General features: G+C 35.0%; 1 pseudogene; it reads left to right on the top strand.

Annotated features, from left to right (window-relative positions):
* Window positions 1-1197: 1197 nt before the first annotated feature.
* On the top strand, window positions 1198-17808 carry LOC100612543 (UDP-glucuronosyltransferase 2B4-like; annotated as a pseudogene).
* The last annotated feature ends 1928 nt before the right edge of the window (window positions 17809-19736 follow it).

The following is a 19736-nucleotide window of genomic DNA, read 5'->3' as shown; positions in this document are numbered from 1 at the left end:
GCTGGAGACCCCAGTTGGGAGATCAGACCCCTAGTCAGAAGGAATGGTATCAGGGACCTGCTTAAGGTAGTCTAGCCACATTTTCATAAAGCAGCTGTGCTTTGCTGGGGGTACACTTCAGCCCTCGGTTGCCTTGGACACTCCAAAGCTAGAAGGCTGGAATGGCTAAGTTGCCCAAACAGCAAAGATGTCAGCCTGCCCTGCCTCCTGGGGTCTCTTTACCAGGGATGCCTGGAACCTCTGTCAGCCTGTGAATACCAGTGATGGTAGCCAAAAATCTCTGTGGGGAGTCTCCACCCAGTAACGAGGACGAGGGTCAGGAACTCAATTAAAAAAGCAGTCTGGCCCCATTTTTATATGGCTGCTGTGCTGTTCTGCTGTATCATTTTCACCCCAGTCAGCATGGGTTCTTCAAAGCTTACAGACTGGAATTGATAAGTCACTTAAACAGCAAAGATGCCAGCCCGTAACTCTCTCTGGGAGCTCTGTCACAGGGAGTTTTCAAATCTCTGTAGACACAAGAACACTGGTGGGAGTGGTTGGAGTCCCCTGTTGGGAAGTCCCACCCAGTGAGGAGGAACAGGATCTGGTACCTGCTTAAAGAAGCACTCTGGCCATGTTTTTATAGAGCAGATGTGCAGCAACTGGGGAATTCCTTCCACCAAATGTACATTTGGACTCTCCAAAGCTCGAAGGGCAGAACAGCTAACTTGCACAAACAGCAAAAATGGCAGCCTGCACTGCACACCATGCCTCAGTTGAAGGTGCTGTGTGGTATATAAATTATATGTAAACAAAATATACAAAAAATTATTTGAACCATGTTTTGTTATTTTATCTTTAGTTCTGTGTCAAACAAAATGCACAAACATGGACCTCTCATGACTACGTTTCTGGAAACTTTTCTAAAATAAATTACATAAGACAAGTGATGTGTCCATACAAGAACATTGATATTAGCTCAAAGATAGCACTTATAAACATAAAGGGACATTAAACACACTTGTGTAAATAGATCATCTACCTTCATTTATCTCCTTGCCATCTACATGCTCAGACTGTTAATCTAATGATAATATATTTCCTTTGAAGTGTAAAAGTTACATTTGAACTTCGTGATTGATTTATCCATGGATATAACCATAATAAATGACAGAAAGAAACAGCAAATGGAAAAAAGCATTTCATTGCACCAGGATGTGTATGAAATGGACTTCAATTTTGCTGCGGATACAGCTGAGCTGTTACATTAGCTCTGGAAGTTGTGGAAAGGTGCTGGTGTGGCCCATAGCATTCAGCCATTGGATGAATATAAAGACAATCCTGGATGAGCTTGTCCAGAGGGGGCATGAGGTGCCTGTACTGGCATTTTCAGCTTCCATTTGTTTGATCCCAACAGCCTACCTACTCTTAAACTTAAGTTTATCCTGCATCTTTAACTAAAACTGAGTTGGAGGACATCATCATGCAACTAGTCAAGAGATGGGCAGCCCTTCCAAAAGACACATTTTGGTCATATTTTTCACAAGTACAAGAAATCATGTGGACATTTAATGACATACTTAGAAAGTTCTGTAAGGATGTAGTTTAAAATAATAAACTTATGAAAAAACTACAAAAGTTAAAATTTGATGTTGTTCTTGCAGATGCTATTATTCCCTGTGGTGAGTTGCTGGCTGAGCTATTTAACATACCCTTCCTGTACAGTCTCCACTTCTCTGCTGGCTACACACTTGAAAAGCACAGTGTAGGATTTCTGTTTCTGCCTTCCTACATACCTGTTGTTATGTCAGAATTAAGTGACCAAATGACTTTCATAGAGAGGGTAAAAATATATGATCTATCTGGTTTATTTTCAATTTTGGTTCCAACCAAATATTTAATATGAAGAAGTGGGATCAGTTTTCCAGTGAAGTTTTACCTAAGTAATTTTTTCAGTTGGTAATATGGAGATCTAACTTTCCTGTGCCTTTGAAGCTGAGCTTATATAAAGCAATAAAGTCAGGGTCCTTTTTTTTTTTTTTTTTTTTTTTTTTTTTTTTTTTGGTGGAGTCTTTCTTTGTCTTCCAGGCTGGAGTGCAGTGGTGCAATCTAAACTCACTGCTGGGATTACAGGCATGTGTCAGCACACTTGGTTAATTTTTTGTATTTTTAGTAGAGATGGGGCTTCACCATGTTGGCCAGGCTGGTCTCAAACTCCTGACCTCAAGTGATACACCTGCCTCAGCCTCCCAAAGTGCTGGGATTACAGGCATGAGCCACCATGCCCAGCTGGTAGTGGAGTATTTCGTAAGTGAATTTATGAAATGAAAACACAAGATGATCTATCAATTGCACAAATATTATAGAAAAGCTTAAATTATAAGTTCAGTTAAAACCCTGTGGCCGTACAGAACATTCTAGGAAGTCATAAACCTGTAAATTAGTGCACCTAATATTTCTTTAAACAATCACACATCTGTTTTACTATACATATTTTTATCTTAAAAAAGTCAGACCCGTCCACAAACATCTTACTGAATGCATATATGTATATTGAGTAGTTACACAATTTTCTACCACAACTATCTATGTAACATTGCAGAAATTGTTTTTCCTTGTACACCGCAGTTTCTTTATTCTGAAATTAAAATATGTCCCCATGTTACCAGAAGGTTTCCTTCACAGTTGAGAGAAATAGTGCTTCTGTCTCAAATGCAAAAACCAATAAGGGCAATTTGTAGTTTCTAATGTCTCCACATTCCTTCACTAAAAGATTGGAAATTATTCATTTTAAGACCAATCATCTTATTGAAGTCTGAACATTTTTCTATCTATATAGTTTTTTTAAAAAAAATACTATGTCTGTTTATTATAAAATATAAGCCAAATTAAGGTTGGATAAAAATCTCTATTTGAATAATTTCTCAAAATTTTCTAGCTGTAATTTTCAAATATATTTACTTAAAAGCTAATATGGTTAATACCTTAGCATAAATCAAAAGCAGTAGTTGGTACAAGGATTTCAGCTACACTCTCAAAATAGCCCACAGTTCACTTGAATAACCAAAGATAAAAAGATTAGCTTAATGAACTGCGGAAACTAGACTATTTCTCAGAAAATTATTTTTATGGGTTAGGCAGAATTAGTTGATCATGGAGCTCAAAGAGTTGTTTAAATGTTTATATGCTACTATTGAAGTTTTAAAGGGTAAAGAAATGGATGTTTACTTCTCTATAGATTATTTTAATAATTGTTTGTGATTGTGAGTATTCCGATGTGACATTAACGATGTAGTTTACCCTCAAAATTCTCTTATCAGTTTGCTTTTCTTATAAATACACTTGGGCAAAATATATAATACATAAAAAATAACTTATGTTTATATTTGAATATATGTTCATGTATTTCAAAGTACAGACACTTGGTCTACATTTTTGCCTACATTATTCTAATCCCTTTCAGAAAATTACCTAATGTAATTATCTTGTGTAATCCACTTTTTCTTTCATTTTTCCTCTCAGGAAGACCCATTACCTTATCTGAGACAATGGAGAAAGCTGACATACATATGGCTTATTAAAAACTCCTGGAATTTTCAATTTCCTCATCCACTCTTACCAAATGTTGAATTTGTTGGAGGACTCCACTGCAAATCTACCAAACCCCTACCTAAGGTAAAGATAATTTTGTTGATTTGGTTTTGTTAGCTTTGAATTTTTAGTAGGAATGACTCTACCGTCTTCCTGCAGAGTGTCTGACTTAGAAAGAAAGATGGGAAGTGGGTGGGGTAAAGCAGATAGCAATTAGGAACTCTTGTACTTGTTGATTTATCGATACCATCACAAGTACGTGAGTTTCATCATTATTATAGATACAGAGGGATACTAAGGAGACTTTGAAAATAGGGTTGGTTAAATTAAAGCCTTGATTATGCAACACGTAAGAAGGTATTGGTCATTCATTAAGAGAATATTTATAAAAGTTTAACAAAAACCACAGGCAAGAGGAAAAAAATAGACACAGTTTCTGTCCCCACACACATTACATTCTATTTCAAAAGATAGAATATGTACAAGTAATAAAAATTGTGCAAAAGCTATTATCTCATGCCAAGATAGCATCAGTGGAGATAATAGAAAGTATCCTGGACTCACTGATAATGAAGCTGACAGCTGAACAATGTGCAGAAATTGGTGAAATAATGAGGAGGGCAGAAAACACAAAAAGAAAAAAAGGTAAAGTGTTCAGGAAAGTTCTCAAGACTCCAAGTTTAGTTTGCAGGGACAGGCTGAGTGAGAATCAGATGATGCTGAGAGACACGTTAGAGCCTGATACTTATTAGGAGTTAAAATATTTATTAAGCACCTTTGGGGACTACTAAAAAGAGTTAGGAAATGAAGATATATGATAAGGTTATTAAAAAAAAAAGAAACAAAGAAAGAGCAGACCATTTGGGAAATTTTGCATGGAATCTAGTAGCAGATGATGGAAAAGTGGATTAGAATGTTGGACTAGAAGTAATTATGCCTACATTTGCAGTAATAGTACCCACTTCATATTGTGTTTTGTGGAAAAAATGTTAATACACACAAAACACTTAAAATCTCTCTGTTATATAGTCAGTGATTCAGAAATATTAATTTTGCAATTATGGTTATTTTGTTATGATTACTAACACTATTAATTACTTAACATGTGCAAGTCACTTGAGATACCATTCTTCATTTAATAGAACCAGATTGTTCAGCACATCAAGATTACGTTCTCTTGAAAAGTCGTGGAGGACAGATACATTGTGGACTTGAATAAAAGTAGGCATACTAGTTTTGCTAGTAAGATGCGTAAGTTGACATTCTAAAATTCTACTGCAATTTATGAGGATTTTAAGTATTCTATCTTAAAAAGAAAATAGTTACTCAACAATATAAATGTGTACCCTTAATAATATTTGCAGCCAAACCCAGTGTTCACTTGATTTTACTCAAGGATGTAACTCATTCTACACTGAGATATCTGACGTTTACATCTTAGAACAGAAACATGCCTTATTAGAGCAGGTGTTTTCAGCCTTATGACAAGCAACTTAGTACAGCTTCCTGGTTGAACTTGTGTCTAGACACCAAAGCCCCCTACAGAGAAGCATGGAGAAAATGAATGAGGCACGTATTATAAAGACCAAATAATTTCTATCACTTGTATCTGAATAGTAGTAAACTTAGTTTACAATAATTAAAGAATTCTGTCGACTTAGAAGATGATGTTCTTTGTAAAGGAACACAAGAACCTCATACATTTTAAATTAGTGTCATACTTTTAAGACATAGGTAGAAAGTAAGCATTCTTTAATACATTATTAAGTAATCTTTTAAGATTTTTGTCTACATAAAACTGAGAATGTATTCCATGGGTAAAATACAATATCTATGTTGAATGCAAATTGTATGTGCTTTATAACTTTCTAAAGAGACAAAAGCTAAGGTAAGACTAATAAAAATTCTATGCCACCCTACCCTACTATTGAAAGATTTCCCTATTCATATTAAGGGAAAGTGATAGTGCCAATAGGAGGGGGAAGAGAATAGGAGGTGTAGAAGGATAAGAAAAAGGATGACTAGTAGTATAATAGTGATAATTACTAATAGTAGCTGTTGTTATTAACTTGCAGAAAGATTTGAATGCAAGTCAATGGTTGTAAAATTGGTTCTCTAATTGTTTATTATGTAGAATAATTGTTAACCCATGTTGTTTTCTTTTAAATTAAATATTAGATTCTCATAATATATGTCTATATTTTAAGAGAAAAAGACATTTGGCAAAATATTTCTAGTGATTTAAAAATGCACATAATCATTGGTTTAATAATATAGTTTCATGTAATCATACTGAGAAAAAAATGAATCAAGATGTGCACATTTAATATTTATGGAAAATATTCATAAAATTCACATTGGAAATAATCCAACATCTTAAATGAAGGAATGACTAAAAACTTATACTATATGCATACTATAGCCTTACAATAATTTTATCAATCAAATATTCAATTACACTGTGAGTGATAATGCAAGTAAAGTGTAGTAGAAAATGATAAATATAACAAGATGACAAATTTTTTGTAAGAGGAAAATGTATATACAATAAGGTTAAAACTTTCTAAATAAATGTCATGAGTGTACATGTGTAAATAGAATAAAAGCCATGATGAGAATATACATATTTTACATTGGTAATATCTCTAGATAGAAATTTTAGAAATATTTCCTTTTCTTTTTGAAACTTTTCATACTTTTGTTAAATTACTTACAGTGATTTTGTATTATTTTTATGAAGTTGTGACAGAGTCTGAAACAACCAGTCCACATTAGTGATGAATCAGTAAACAGAAGTTAGATTCCTTCAACACTGGGTGGATGAAGAAGGCTCTGGGCATCAAGCCAGTGAGAGTAAACCCTGAACACGAGTTACAGTAAATGTGGCAACAGGTAACTGCAATCACACAAAATGTCTAGATGCCCCATGTATTATCTGAAATAGTAGTACAATGACTCTCACATTAACATTGATGTCTTAAGATTAAAAATCGTATTTGAAAAAAACATACAGCAATATATGGTCTTCACAGTCAATATTTGGATTTTTTTCTTTGTTTTATAAACAGCAGTTAAAAAAAGTTTTACACTAATGATTAAAACTGAAAGTTTGTAAATTTAAATATTGGCATAGATTGGAGAAAGCAAATCAGAGTAAATATCAATCAATTTTAGCCAAGTACATCTTCACCAAGAAGTGTAGTGTGAGTGAGCTACTCATGAGGGTGACCAGATCTCCCCTGTGGAAAGCGCTGGTGGTCTCTCCCATTATGGTGCAAGTGCTGCTGCCTCCGAGACACAACAAAGTGACAATGAGAGTTCCTCACAGGCAGTTATAAATAGAACATCAATTTAACAGTGTGATTTCAGGGAAAAGTTATTCCACCTAAAGAATCACCTGAAAAATATGATCATTCAACTGTCTAACTATATACTGTACAATTCAGTATTATAAATGAGACTCTCAGTACTAATTCATAGAAATTCCAAACCACAACCAGACTCCAGAATGTCAGTGATTCTTAACCACCACTTTTTACTGTTACTTTTTTTCTTTTTTGAAAAAAGACTGGGAAACTCTGACAAAATTTTAGTGAAGTGTAAAGAATTATAGAGGAAGATGAATGTAAACAAAAAATCACCCCAACTGTGAGTAACGTTTTCTCAGTGTTTATAGTTAGGGAAGAAAACCATTGATAGCTTCAAACTAAAACAATTCTATAGAAAATGTTGCAGGAAGTGAGGGACCCTGAACAGAGGGTCCAGCTGAAGCCACGGCAGAAGAACATAAATTGTGAAGATTTCATGCACATTTATCACTTCCCCAATCAATACTCTTATAATTTCCTATACCTGGCTTTAATCTCTTAATACCAGTATCTTCAGAAGCTGAGGATGTATGTCGCCTCAGGACCCTGTGATGATTGCATTAACTGCACAAATTGTTCGTAAAGCATGTGTGTTAGAAAAATATGAAATCTGAGCACCTTGAAAAAAGAACAGGATAACAGCAATGTTCAGGGAACAAGGGAGATAAACATTAGGTCTGACTGCCTGGGAGCCAGGCAGGACAGAGTCATGTTTCCCTTATTACCAAAAACGGGTAAGAGAAATATCACTGAATTCTTTCCCTAGTAAGGAATATAATTAACAGCACTGGGAAAAGAATGCATTTGGGGGGGGCGGGGCTAAAATGTCTGCTCTGGGAGTGTCTGTCTTATATGGTTGTAGATAAGGGATGAAATAAGCCCTGGTCTCCTGTAGTGCCCCCAGGCTTATTAGGATTAGGAAATTCCTGCCTAGTAAATTTTAGTCAGACTTGTTGTCTGCTCTCAAACCCTGTCTCCTGATAATGTGTCATCAATGACAATGTGTGCCCAGTGGGACATGAAACTTCATCAGGAATTCTATTTTCACCCTGGCCTTGTGACCTTGCCCTGCCCATTTGTCTTGTGATATTTTATTGCCTTTGAAGCATGTGATCTCTGTGACCCACACCTATTCATACACTCCTTCCCCTTTGAAAATCACTAATAAAAACTTGCTGGTTTTGTGGCTCAGGGGGCATCACGGAACCTGCCAACATATGATGTCTCCCCCGGACACCCAGCTTTAAAATTTCTCTCTTTTGTACTCTTTCCCTTTATTTCTCAGACTGGCTGATACTTAGGGAAAATAGAAAAGAACCTACATTGAAATATTGGGGGCTGTTTCCCCCAATAAGAAAACCTGCCTGAAATAAAGATATGTGATTTAGTAGAATGACAATATAGAATTAAAGCCAAGTAGTGCCACTTTCCAAGAACCTATATTAGTAACTGTAATATTATAAGTGAAGAGTCTGGGTATAGTGTTTTCTAACATTATCTCCCTGACTACTATGCAATAGCTCCATTTCATTTCTCTCTTACACACACACACAAACATGCACACACACATATTTACATAAACACACTTAGTAGAGGCTACCTATCTCATATTTTACATCTTCTTGATAAGAAACTGAATGATTGGGTCAGTTAAAAGACATAATTTCCTCCAATAATTCCTGATAATACTTGATTTTCTCTCTTTAGTAATTTGTACCAATTCTTTCAGTAGTGCCTGCTGTGCTGTTACTCTTTTGTGATGGAACAAATTCTTTTTTCACAGGAAATGGAAGAATTTATCCAGAGCTCTGGAGAAAATGGTGTTGTGGTGTTTTCTCTGGGGTCAATGATCAGCACCATGTCTGAAGAAAGGGCCAATGTAATTGCATCAGCCCTTGCCAAGATCCACAGAAGGATAGATAAAGTTCCTTACGGTATGGAAAACTACCAAAAGAGGCTGTTAAAGTCTATAAATAATCCAATTATAGAAATTTCCTTCCTGGAAATGTAGCTCTTGGGAAAGCACTAATTATCAGATATTAGTTCAAAATGAGAAATGTACATGAAAGATGCTAAAGTAATACAAAGGGTATAATCATGGATAATAAATTTGGTACTAATATTGTGAACAGGAAGAAATATATTAAGAGGTGTAGGTAAAGTTTTGGTATTACCATGATATTGAGGTCACATAAGAGATATCACCAAATTATTTCCCTGTCATCTGATCCTTATGTTTAAGGATTCCTGAGGAAATTATACACACTATAGATGTTATCAGAAGAAGTTACATTTTAATGGGTGACTTCACTAGCACAATAACAATAGCAGGTATTTCAAAATGTCTAACATGCTTCATGCAGTTTAGGCTTGCCATGTAATCCGGCCTCATATAGTTCCTCTACATTTTGGAATAGGCCCATCTGAGTGATGTTCAGGGTACTATTCAGAGAAAGAATGGCCTAGGCTGACAGACTTAGTCCAAGTTCTCACCTAGCCAGGTAGATTTAGAAAAAGAGAAAAAGCAGCCTCCCTTGCTGGACTGGGCCCAGCCAATATCTAAAACAGGAAGATGAAAGAAAAAGGATGGAAATGGATCCTGACCTGAAGGTGGATCCTGTGCTGTATAAAATGTGACCCCACAAGGACTCAGCACTAACTATCAGATTAACAATTCTTCCCAATGGAGGCAGCAGAAAAAAATATAGGAAGGAGTCAAACAGAAGGAAGCCAGGTGGGGAATAGGTTCAGATGCTCCCTCTATAATACATAAAAATATAGGAAGGAGTCAAACAGAAGGAAGCCAGGTGGGGAATAGGTTCAGATGCTCCCTCTATAATACATAGTAGGAACATATTTTCTTCTGTATAGAATAAAACGGTGACTTTTGTGTATTTGTCAATTACTTTTTAGCTCCCTATCTGATATAGTCTTCTTGCAATGACCTCTACTAAAGTTTTTTGCTGAAAACCCAGTTATTTTAATACTGATATAACAAGTAAAACACTGTAAATTATTTATCAGTTTATGAGGATTGCTTGGGAGTTCCAAAATTTGTAACTTAAACATAAGAATGTCTTGGCGATAGTAGAACATATTAATCACTGTTGTCAAAGCTTTGTAGCACATTGTCTAAGTGCTAACAATCTGTTGACCAAATTCAGAAAAATATGATTTTGAATTTATTCAACAGCTATATCTTTATTTATGATACCAGCAGGTTCCTCATTTCAATGCTGAAAAAAAACAACAAAAATTAGCAATACTGATAATACTCTGAATTTGTCTCAGAAATTGTCCCTTGAAATTTCTCCCGGAAGTAGTGCTTGATAATTCATAATTTCAAAGAAGTTATACATGCTACCTTTGTAGCATTATTTCTTACAATTAGCTTATTTTATCAACTTGCTTTTTTGTCAATCAAAGAACACCAAACCCTAACATAATAACTTATAGACAAGCAGAAATACATGAATTACTTCCTATATTACTAAAAATGAATAAATTAATATTTAATTTGGAAGATGAAAACTAGTATAAAATACATAAAATAAAATAAGCATATAGGTCATTACTAAATTGTAACTGCTTATTCTCACTAGAATTATAATGACTATTTAAATATTTTTCATACATACAATTTTTTAGAATTTTTATGTGCTTAAAATTAAATTTATTTTATTTTTTTAATTTTATTTTAAGTTCAGGGGTACAGGTGCAGGTTTGTTACATGGATAAATTTGTATTATGGGAGTTTGTTTTACAGATTGTTTAATTGCCCAGTCATTAAGACCAGTACCCATTAGTTATTTTACCTGATCTTCTCTCTTCTCCTGCCCTCCACCCTCCAATACACCCCAGTATGTTGTTCCATGCTATGTTTCCATGTGTTCTCATCTTTTAGCTTCCACTTAAGAGTGAGAACATGTGGTTCTGTTTCTATGCTAGTTTGCTAAGGATAACAGCCTCCAGCGCCATCTATGTCCTGTAAAATACAAATCTTGCTTTTTATGGCTGCATAATATTCCATGGTGTATATGTATCCCATTCCATTTTCTTTATTCAGTCAATCATTGATGGGCATTAAGGTTGATTCCATATCTTTACTATTGTGAATACTACTGCTATTAATAAACATGTGTATGTGCCTTTATAAGAGAATCATTCATCATCCTTTGCGTATATACCCACTAATGAGATTGGTGAGTTGAATTGTATTTTAGCCTCTAGGTTTTTGAGGAAGTGCCACACTGTCTTCCACAATGGTTGAACCAACTTACACTCCCACTAACAGAGTATAAGCATTCCTTTTTCTACACAATCTCGCTAGCATCTATTACTTTTTAAGTTTATAATAGCCATTATGACTGGTGCAAGATAGTATCTATTGTGATTTTGATTTGCATTTCTCTAATGAGCAGTGATGGTAAGCTTTTTGCATATGATGGTTGGCCACACATAGGTCTTCTTTTGTAAAGCATAGCAATTTTTTAAATACTTGAACTTTTCATTTATAATCTCATTTTTCTAAGCTATTATTTGGAAAATCCTGACTTCCTTATATGCTTAAGTAATTATAGAAGTTAAGAAAATGAAATGTTGGCATTCTATTTACATCAGTCTTTGAGTAGTTTTATTACCTAACATCCCCGATCTCATTCTTAATCTCTTTAGAGTCCTAACATTCTCTAACTTTGGAGTTCTACTAACGGAATAAGATTTTTTTTTACTGTAGCAGGTTCTGTGGAGATTTGATGGGAATAGACCACATGGCTTGGGACTCAATACTCGAGTGTCCAAGTGGATACCCCAGAATGACCTTCTTGGTATGACTCTGGAGTAGAAATACTGAATATATTAGTACCAGCCCATTAGAGTGTGAATAATTAATCATGAAATAAGCTTATTCAAAATGTGTTATGGAAAAACTTATAAATAAAATGAAACTTCTTTATATTTATTTTCCAGTCCTACGGGGAACATAATAAGCTATAATTGCTGGCATTTTATGATATACATTCACAGTCTTTATGGTCAGAATCAGGGTATTTTTATTTCAAGTGTTATTATTTCTTGCAGAATTTTTTATTAACATCATAGATTGTCTCTTTGTCTCCTATTTCTATAACTTTACACTTGTTCTTTCTTTTTATGCAGGGTTATTTCAAATGTCACTAATAAAACAGCTCTTCTGCTATCACCAGGAAGTCTGAATTTTCTGTAGGATTAAATTCCTAATCTTAATCATAAAGTGATGACTCATTTCGTGACGAAGTGTGACCTGTCCTTCCTCAATCATAGCACCACCACCACCCCACTGCCTGCTGCCTTGCACATCTCACATATCACATTCTGTGACTGCACTTAGGAGAACACATTCTTACATGTCCTTCTCTTTTCTTTGATTCTTTTTCTTTTTTTTGCACATTTAATTTAGATCACATTGTTTCTTTAGTCCAACTGGTAATCTTGTTTAATTTTTTTTCAGTCTGAAGTCGCACAAAACATATAGCTTTCACTTATATCTCCAGCAGAAGTATGTGCTCCTTCCTCTGAAGTCTGAAACACAATTTTAATTTAGTTCAATGTTTTAGCTAGAAAACACTGTCACTTGCGTGTTTCGTTGTGCATTTCTCATTTTATTCCTATGAGTAATATTGCTAAAATTTATCCAATCCTAGTTCATCCAAAAACCAGGGCTTTTATAACTCATGGTGGATCCAATGGCATCTACAAGGCAATCTACCATGGGATCCATATGGTGCACATTCCATTGCTTGCAGATCAACCTGATAACATTGCACACATGAAGGCCAAGGGCACAGCTATTAGATTGGACTTCCACACAATGTCTAGTACAGACTTGCTCAATGCTTGAAGCCAATAATTAATGACCCTCTGTGAGTATAACAATATCTTTTCACTAGGTGATATTTATAGATACCTTATCTTCTCAATAGTATGAGTTTCATCCTTTTTTCAAGAGACTAATTTTGAAAGAATTTAAATGATGTAACCAATCTGAAATCTTCTTTTATTTTTGAGCAGCTATTTAAAAACTGTTTTTAGAACTCCGTACATTTAATGGGTATCCAATAGTGAAACAATTTTTTACACAAAAATAATTTTCAAGTAATATAGATAATATAAAAAAGACTGTTTTAAAAAAATTATATGATCAATCCACAGTAGAAAAGAAGGATAAACTTAAAGAAATATGATAAAATGTTTTAATTAAATATCCAAAATATCTAAAAGTATAACTATTTTCCTGCTGAAAAATTCATTTTTATTCCTTTCATTATTGTAACAGGTTGATAATTAGATATAATTTCCATGACTTAAAATCCACCTATTTAAGGTTTAAAATCCCAATATATTTAGAATGCTTACGAGTCACGAAGCCATCATCTGCAATCACATAATTTAGGGTGTTCTGTAAATGACTTCTTTCACTGAGCATAAATTTTTGGGTTTTTTAAAATAGTTTTTAGATTTGTTCATGTTGTAGTGTGTATTAATACTTCATTTCTTTTTACAGCAGTATAATATTTTATAGTATGGATATGCCATATTTTATATGTTCACTTATCAGTTCATTGGCCTTTTGATTGTTTCCAATTATGGCTACTAGGAACATTGCTACACGTGTTTTTGCATAAACATGTTTTTCTTTATTTGGGATTGATACTATAAGTGGAATTGCTGGCTCATGTGGGAACTGTATGTTTATGAAGAACTGCTCAACTGTTTCCCAAAGTCCTTGTTCCATTTGTCATTCCCACCAACAGTGCAAGAGGGTTCCAATTCCTCCACACTGTTGCCAACACGTTATTATCTTTTTGTTATAGCCTTCTTAGTGGGTGTGAAATGATCTTTCATTGTGGTTTTGGATTGGATTTTCATTACAGCTAAAAATGTTGACCATTGTTATATGTGCTTACTGACCATATATGGCTTTGGAAAAATGCGTATTCCAATCCTTGGAACATTTTTAAACTTTGCTACTTGTCTTATTATTGAGTTTTAAGAACTATTTATGTATCATGGATATAATCTTAGATACATAATTTGCAAATATTTTGTTTCATTCTGGGTGTGCTAACATTTTACACTTTTGATGATGGTTTTTGAAGCACAAAATTTTTAATTTTAATAAGTTAAATTTTTAGTAATTGATTTATTTATACTCCAAAGGATACAACATGCAAAATGTCTACCCACTCCAGCTACCATCAGTTCAGCATTTATAACTACTATCAATAATGTTTTCATGTAAGACAGCCATCACCTAAAGGAATACTTTTAAAACAGGTTGTACAATAAAACAGGTTGGACAAATATAAAAGAAATATAAAATAAGGTGGTTTATTTAAATGTAAATACACAGATACTTCCATTAAATCTAAACAAACTTTAAAAAGAGGAGCAAATAATGAGTAATGCCATAGAACATTAGAAGAACACAGTTAACGAATGAAAACTTGTAATGTAACATGATACACACACACACATGCATGCATATATATATGTATCATATATATCAACTAAAAGACATTTTCTTAGAGCATATTGAATTGTTAATAATTATTTGAAGTGACATGTGGTGGGACATAAATCAAGACTCAGTAAATTTGAAAAGATTCAATATCATGAAGAATATATGATCCAGCCTTAGTAGAAGTAAGGGAAATTTAAAAAAATGTAACTAAAATATCTTTAATTTTGGAAATTAAGAAAATACACTTCAAAAAAATTTAAAGTCCTGCCTCAGCCTCCCCAGTAGCTGGGATTACAAGCATGCACCACCATGTCCAGCCAATTTTGTATTTTTAGTAGAGACAGGGATTCACCATGTTGGTCAGGCTGGTCTTGAACTCCTGACCTCAGAACATCCACCCGCCTTGCCCTCCCAAAGTGCTGGGATTACAGGCGTGAGCCATCGCTTGAACCTGGGAGTTGGATGATGCAGTGAGCCAAGATCATGCCATTGCACTCCTGCCTGGCCAACAAGGGCAAAATTCTGTTTCCAAAAAAAAAAAATAAATATAATAAATAAATAAATAAAACTTAAAAAAATTAAAAATTAAGAAAAAAACAAAGTCAAGAAGTTAATCATAATTAAGCATGCATTTTTATCTCAGCAATTCTACTTTCAATTATATACCCAACAGATATGTATAAATATGTAAACCTAGTGCTACATATGACATGGACAGGAAACAGGAAAATACTGGGTAGAAGAGGTCGGTTCCCCAGCAAAGTTCCCACCCTCAAGCCTGAAAACTAAATGAGAACAGACATTCTGTTTTTGAGGCCCGAAGTTGCCTTTTGGCCCACCATGCCCTCCTATTCTGTACCCATATGAACCCCAAACCCCCGGCATGAAAAGAAGAGCCGAAGAATGGCAGAATGGTGCATCAGAGAGAAGAGAATGAATTTCTGAATGCAGAGAGTAGTTCAGCTGGGGACAGTTGGAGAGGAGAGGAAATTGGATGCTGGATGGCCAAACTCCAGAGGAAGATCATCTTCCCACTCCATCACCATCCCAGCTCTCCATTCATCCAAGAGCCACCTCCACCACTCAATAAAAACCCCTGCATTCATCCTTCGAGTCCATGTGCGACCTGATTCTTTCTGGATCCTGGACAAGGACTTAAGTACTAACAGGGCACTGAACTGGTTAACACTTAAGCCATCAGTACATTGCAAGGTTAAAAGAGTACACCAACACATACCTACTTGGGCTTTGGGAGTTGTAGACACCCACCCCTGGATGCTGCCATGGGGCCAGAGCCCAGGGGCGCTCGCCCAGGCTCCTGCACTTGCCTGTCTGCATGCTCCCCCTCCCATAAGGGGCTTGAATGTGCATGGGGGCTGAAGAGATGAGCCACACAGCTGTCGCACATCTTGTGAGGGGGGGCCCAGAACTCTTGGATTTCATATACAAGAATGTTTATGACAGAATTATTAATATTATCCAAAAATTGTTAGCAACCCAAATGTCTATTGGTCATAAAATGATGACATAATCTGTGTTTTAGCAATCAACAAAATACTAAACAGCAATGGAATTAACCAACAACAGCTACACAAAAATTTAAAAAAAAATAGGCTCTAATGAATATATGTTATATAATTCAATTACATAAACAAAGGAAACTAATGTATGATATTTGAAGTCAGGCTAATATTTAATTGGAAGACAAAAGTAGTGAATAAATGGTTCAGAAAAGGAGAGTTATTCTAGGCAGGTTGTGATATCGTACACCATGATCTGAGCAGAAGGTAAATTGGTATCTTCTCTTCAAGATAATGTTCAAGATGATCTCACACTTTCGACCTATTCACTTAGTGTATGTATTTTTATCTTTTCATTTCAATATTTAAAGGTTTATTTTATATGATATATAATGTATTTAAAATTCTAGGAATCAAATATCAAAATAAGCATAAAACAATAGAGAAAATCCTAGAGGTTCCATCATAGAGTGTCCAGGAAAAGCCTATCTTAGAGGTAACACTTAGAGGGAAACCTCAAAAGGAGATAGAAGCATGCCTTGGGTTGTTGAAAGAAAGAATGTTCCAAGAGTGCGAGAGAGGGGGCAAAATGTGTAAAGATGCTATGATGAGAACACTTTGGTACTTTAAAGAAAAATAGACCAATGTCTCTAGAAGACATAGTGTGTATGGAAAAAGTGTTAGGAGAAGAGCTTGCCAGTGTTTGACATTGCAGGGTCCTGTAGACCAAATAACAGAGTTGGATTTTATTCTTAATATGATAAGTCAGGCAAAAATCTTAATCAGGGGAGTTGCAAAATCTGACCTTTAATTTCAAAAATTTCATTCTGGCTACTGGGTAGGAAACAGTAGGAGAAAAATGGTAGGGTAGAAGCAGAGTGACTAGCTATGAGGCATTTCACTGACCATGGCACAATTCCTTTTAGGAACTTAAAAATGGTAATTCTCAAATTGTATTTTCACTATCTTTCCTAAAGAACTTAAAATTGCTCATGATGTTGAGCACGTTCTCATATGCCTGTTTGAGAACTAAAAGAGTGTAATTGTATTGTTCATAACAGAAAGGATAAATGTTTAAGGAAGGATACCTTATTCTCCATGATGTGATTATTTCACATTGCAACCTGTATCAAAACATCTCATGAAACCCATAAATATATACACCTAGTAAGTACCCACAAAAACTAAAAATTAACAAATTAAAAAAAAATAATAAAATGGCTCATATTTGCTTTGCCTGAAAGAAATTAGTTTTCCTGACTTTCCATTTTACTTTAAAAAATTTGTCAATGATAAAATTCCAATTTAATAGCCGAAGTTTCTATGATGACTCAAACTAAATTGTACAAATTCTATGTCAATTATATGTCATTTACTCTGAATCATTTGGCACTGTAAAAACCTTTCATGGGCCAGGTGCAGTGGCTAACGCCTGTAATCCCAGCACTTTGGGAGGCCGAGGCGGGTAGATCACCTGAGGTCAGGAGTTTGAGACCAGCCTGGCCAACATAGAAAAACCCTGTCTCTCTCTACTAAAAATCCAAAAAGTAGCCAGGCATGGTGGTGTGCGCCTGTAATCCCACCTACTCGGGAGGCTGAGGCGGGAAAATCTCTTGACACCACAGGAAGGGGAGGTTGCAGTGAGCCGAGACTGCACCACTGCACTCCAGCCTGCGCAACAGAGTGAGACTCTGTTTCAATAAATCAATAAAATAAAATAAAATAAAAAATAAAAGCCTTACATGGACTTGATATGCTCAAGAAAATAAACTTACTTTCAATTTTGGTATCTCTATGTTTACCCTTCAGATATAAAGAGAACACTATGAAGTTATCAAGAATTTGACATGATCAACCAGTAAAGGTCGAGCGGTCTTCTGGATTGAATTTGTCATGTGCCGTAAAGGAGACAAGCAACCTCGGGTTGCAGCCCAGGACCTCACAGGCTTCCAGTAACACTCCTTCAACGTGATTGGGTTCCTGCTGTCCTGTGTGGCAACTGTGATATTTACCATCATGAAATGTTGTATGTTTTGTGTCTGGAAATTTGCTAGAACTGGAAAGAAGGGAAACAGATTTGTTGTATTTGAAGCTTGAAGTTGGGAAACCTGATAGATGGGACTTCTTCAGTTTATTCCAACAAGAAAGATTATGATGCAAGATTCCTTTCTTTCTGTGACAGAAAATCTCTTCAAAAATTACTTACCTTGGCAACTAAAAAATTTGTTTTTCAGAGATTTAATACCTGTTTAATGGTTAGAAATACTTTTTGTCAAGAAGGAAAATACTGGCAAAAATATTAAATAGTATAAAGCCATACGAGCTGATGTTAAAATTTGTCAAGCTTATTTTGAAATTCATTGCCCTCATTCACAAGTTACGTGAAAAAATTTTTACTGAGCTTAACTACATTTCACATATTGTACTTAAACACAAGAATATTAAGAAGTCCACTGACAGTATCGGTTCTATTTTGCAAATACTCAGATTACTTTGGCTTCATTTTGAGCAGGATTTTCATATTTTAACTGTTGTTAAAGGAACTATTAAACAATTGAATTGTATAAAAAATCTCTCTCTTCCTTTTGATATTTTGAGATGAGTAGTGCTGCTTGGCCTTTATGGTGCATACTGCTTCAGCGTCAGTTTTTTCCTAAAATTTATGGCAAAAATGTTTATTGTTTTAGAGCTTTAGTCATTTCCCAGTGGAACGTATGTGGCATTAGAAATATAGCAACTGCTACCTGCTTCCTACAGTAATATTGAACTATTTTACAAAGCCTTTGGTTCTATGAGCCAATTAAGGCTTTCCATGTGATATCAACAAAATCAATACATCTTTGTCCAAAAAAAAAAAATTAAAAATGGAGAAATGAGTAAGTGAGTGGTGGAGAGAACACCGGACTAAAAATCAGGAGAGCTGGGGTCAAGTCCCACCCTTCTGCTGAGCCAGTCTTTCACCCTGAGCCTCAGTTTACCCATTTTTTCTGGTCATTTAAAAATATTCATCTGTTTGATTTCATTCTCATATTTTATATTATTTCAATAGATTTTAGGGAACGGGTGGTGTTTGATTTGATGGATAATTTATTTAGTTGTGATTTCTGAAATTTTGGCACACCCATCACCCGAGCAGTGTACACAGCACCCAATGTATAGTCTTTTATCCCTCTTCCCACTCCAACCTTCCCTGAGTCCTGAGAGTCCATTATATTATTCTTATGGCTTTGAATTTTCATAGCTTAGCTCCCACTTATAAGTGAGAACATCCAATGTTTAGTTACCTAATCCTGAATTACTTCACTTAGAATACTGGTCTCCAATTCCATCCAGGTTGCTGTTAATGGCATTATTTTCTTCCTCTTTATGACTGAGTAGTATTCCAAGGCGTGTGTCTGTGTGTATGGGGGGGTGTATATATATATATTATATATATGTGTGTGTGTATATATATATACACACATACATACATATCATATTTTCTTTATCCACCCATTGGTTGATGGGCATTTAGGTTTGTTCCATATTTTTACAGTTGGGAATTGTACTGCTGTAAAGATTTGCATAAGTCTTTGCAAATAATGACTTCTTTTTTTCTGTGTAGATATCCAGTAGTAGGATAGCTGGGTAAAAATGTAGATCTACTTTTAGTTCTTAAGGAATGTCCATACTGTTTTCTATAGTGGTTGTACTAGTTTACATTCCCACCAGTAGTGTAAAAGTGTTCCTTTTTACTACATCCATGCCAATATTGTATTATTTTCTGTTTTTTTT

Source organism: Pan troglodytes, chromosome 3 (genome assembly GCF_028858775.2).
Source record: "Pan troglodytes isolate AG18354 chromosome 3, NHGRI_mPanTro3-v2.0_pri, whole genome shotgun sequence".
Classification (NCBI taxonomy): Eukaryota; Metazoa; Chordata; class Mammalia; order Primates; family Hominidae; genus Pan; species Pan troglodytes.
The sequence above is the reverse complement of the archived record's forward strand: the minus strand, read 5'-3'. Positions and strand labels throughout refer to the sequence as shown.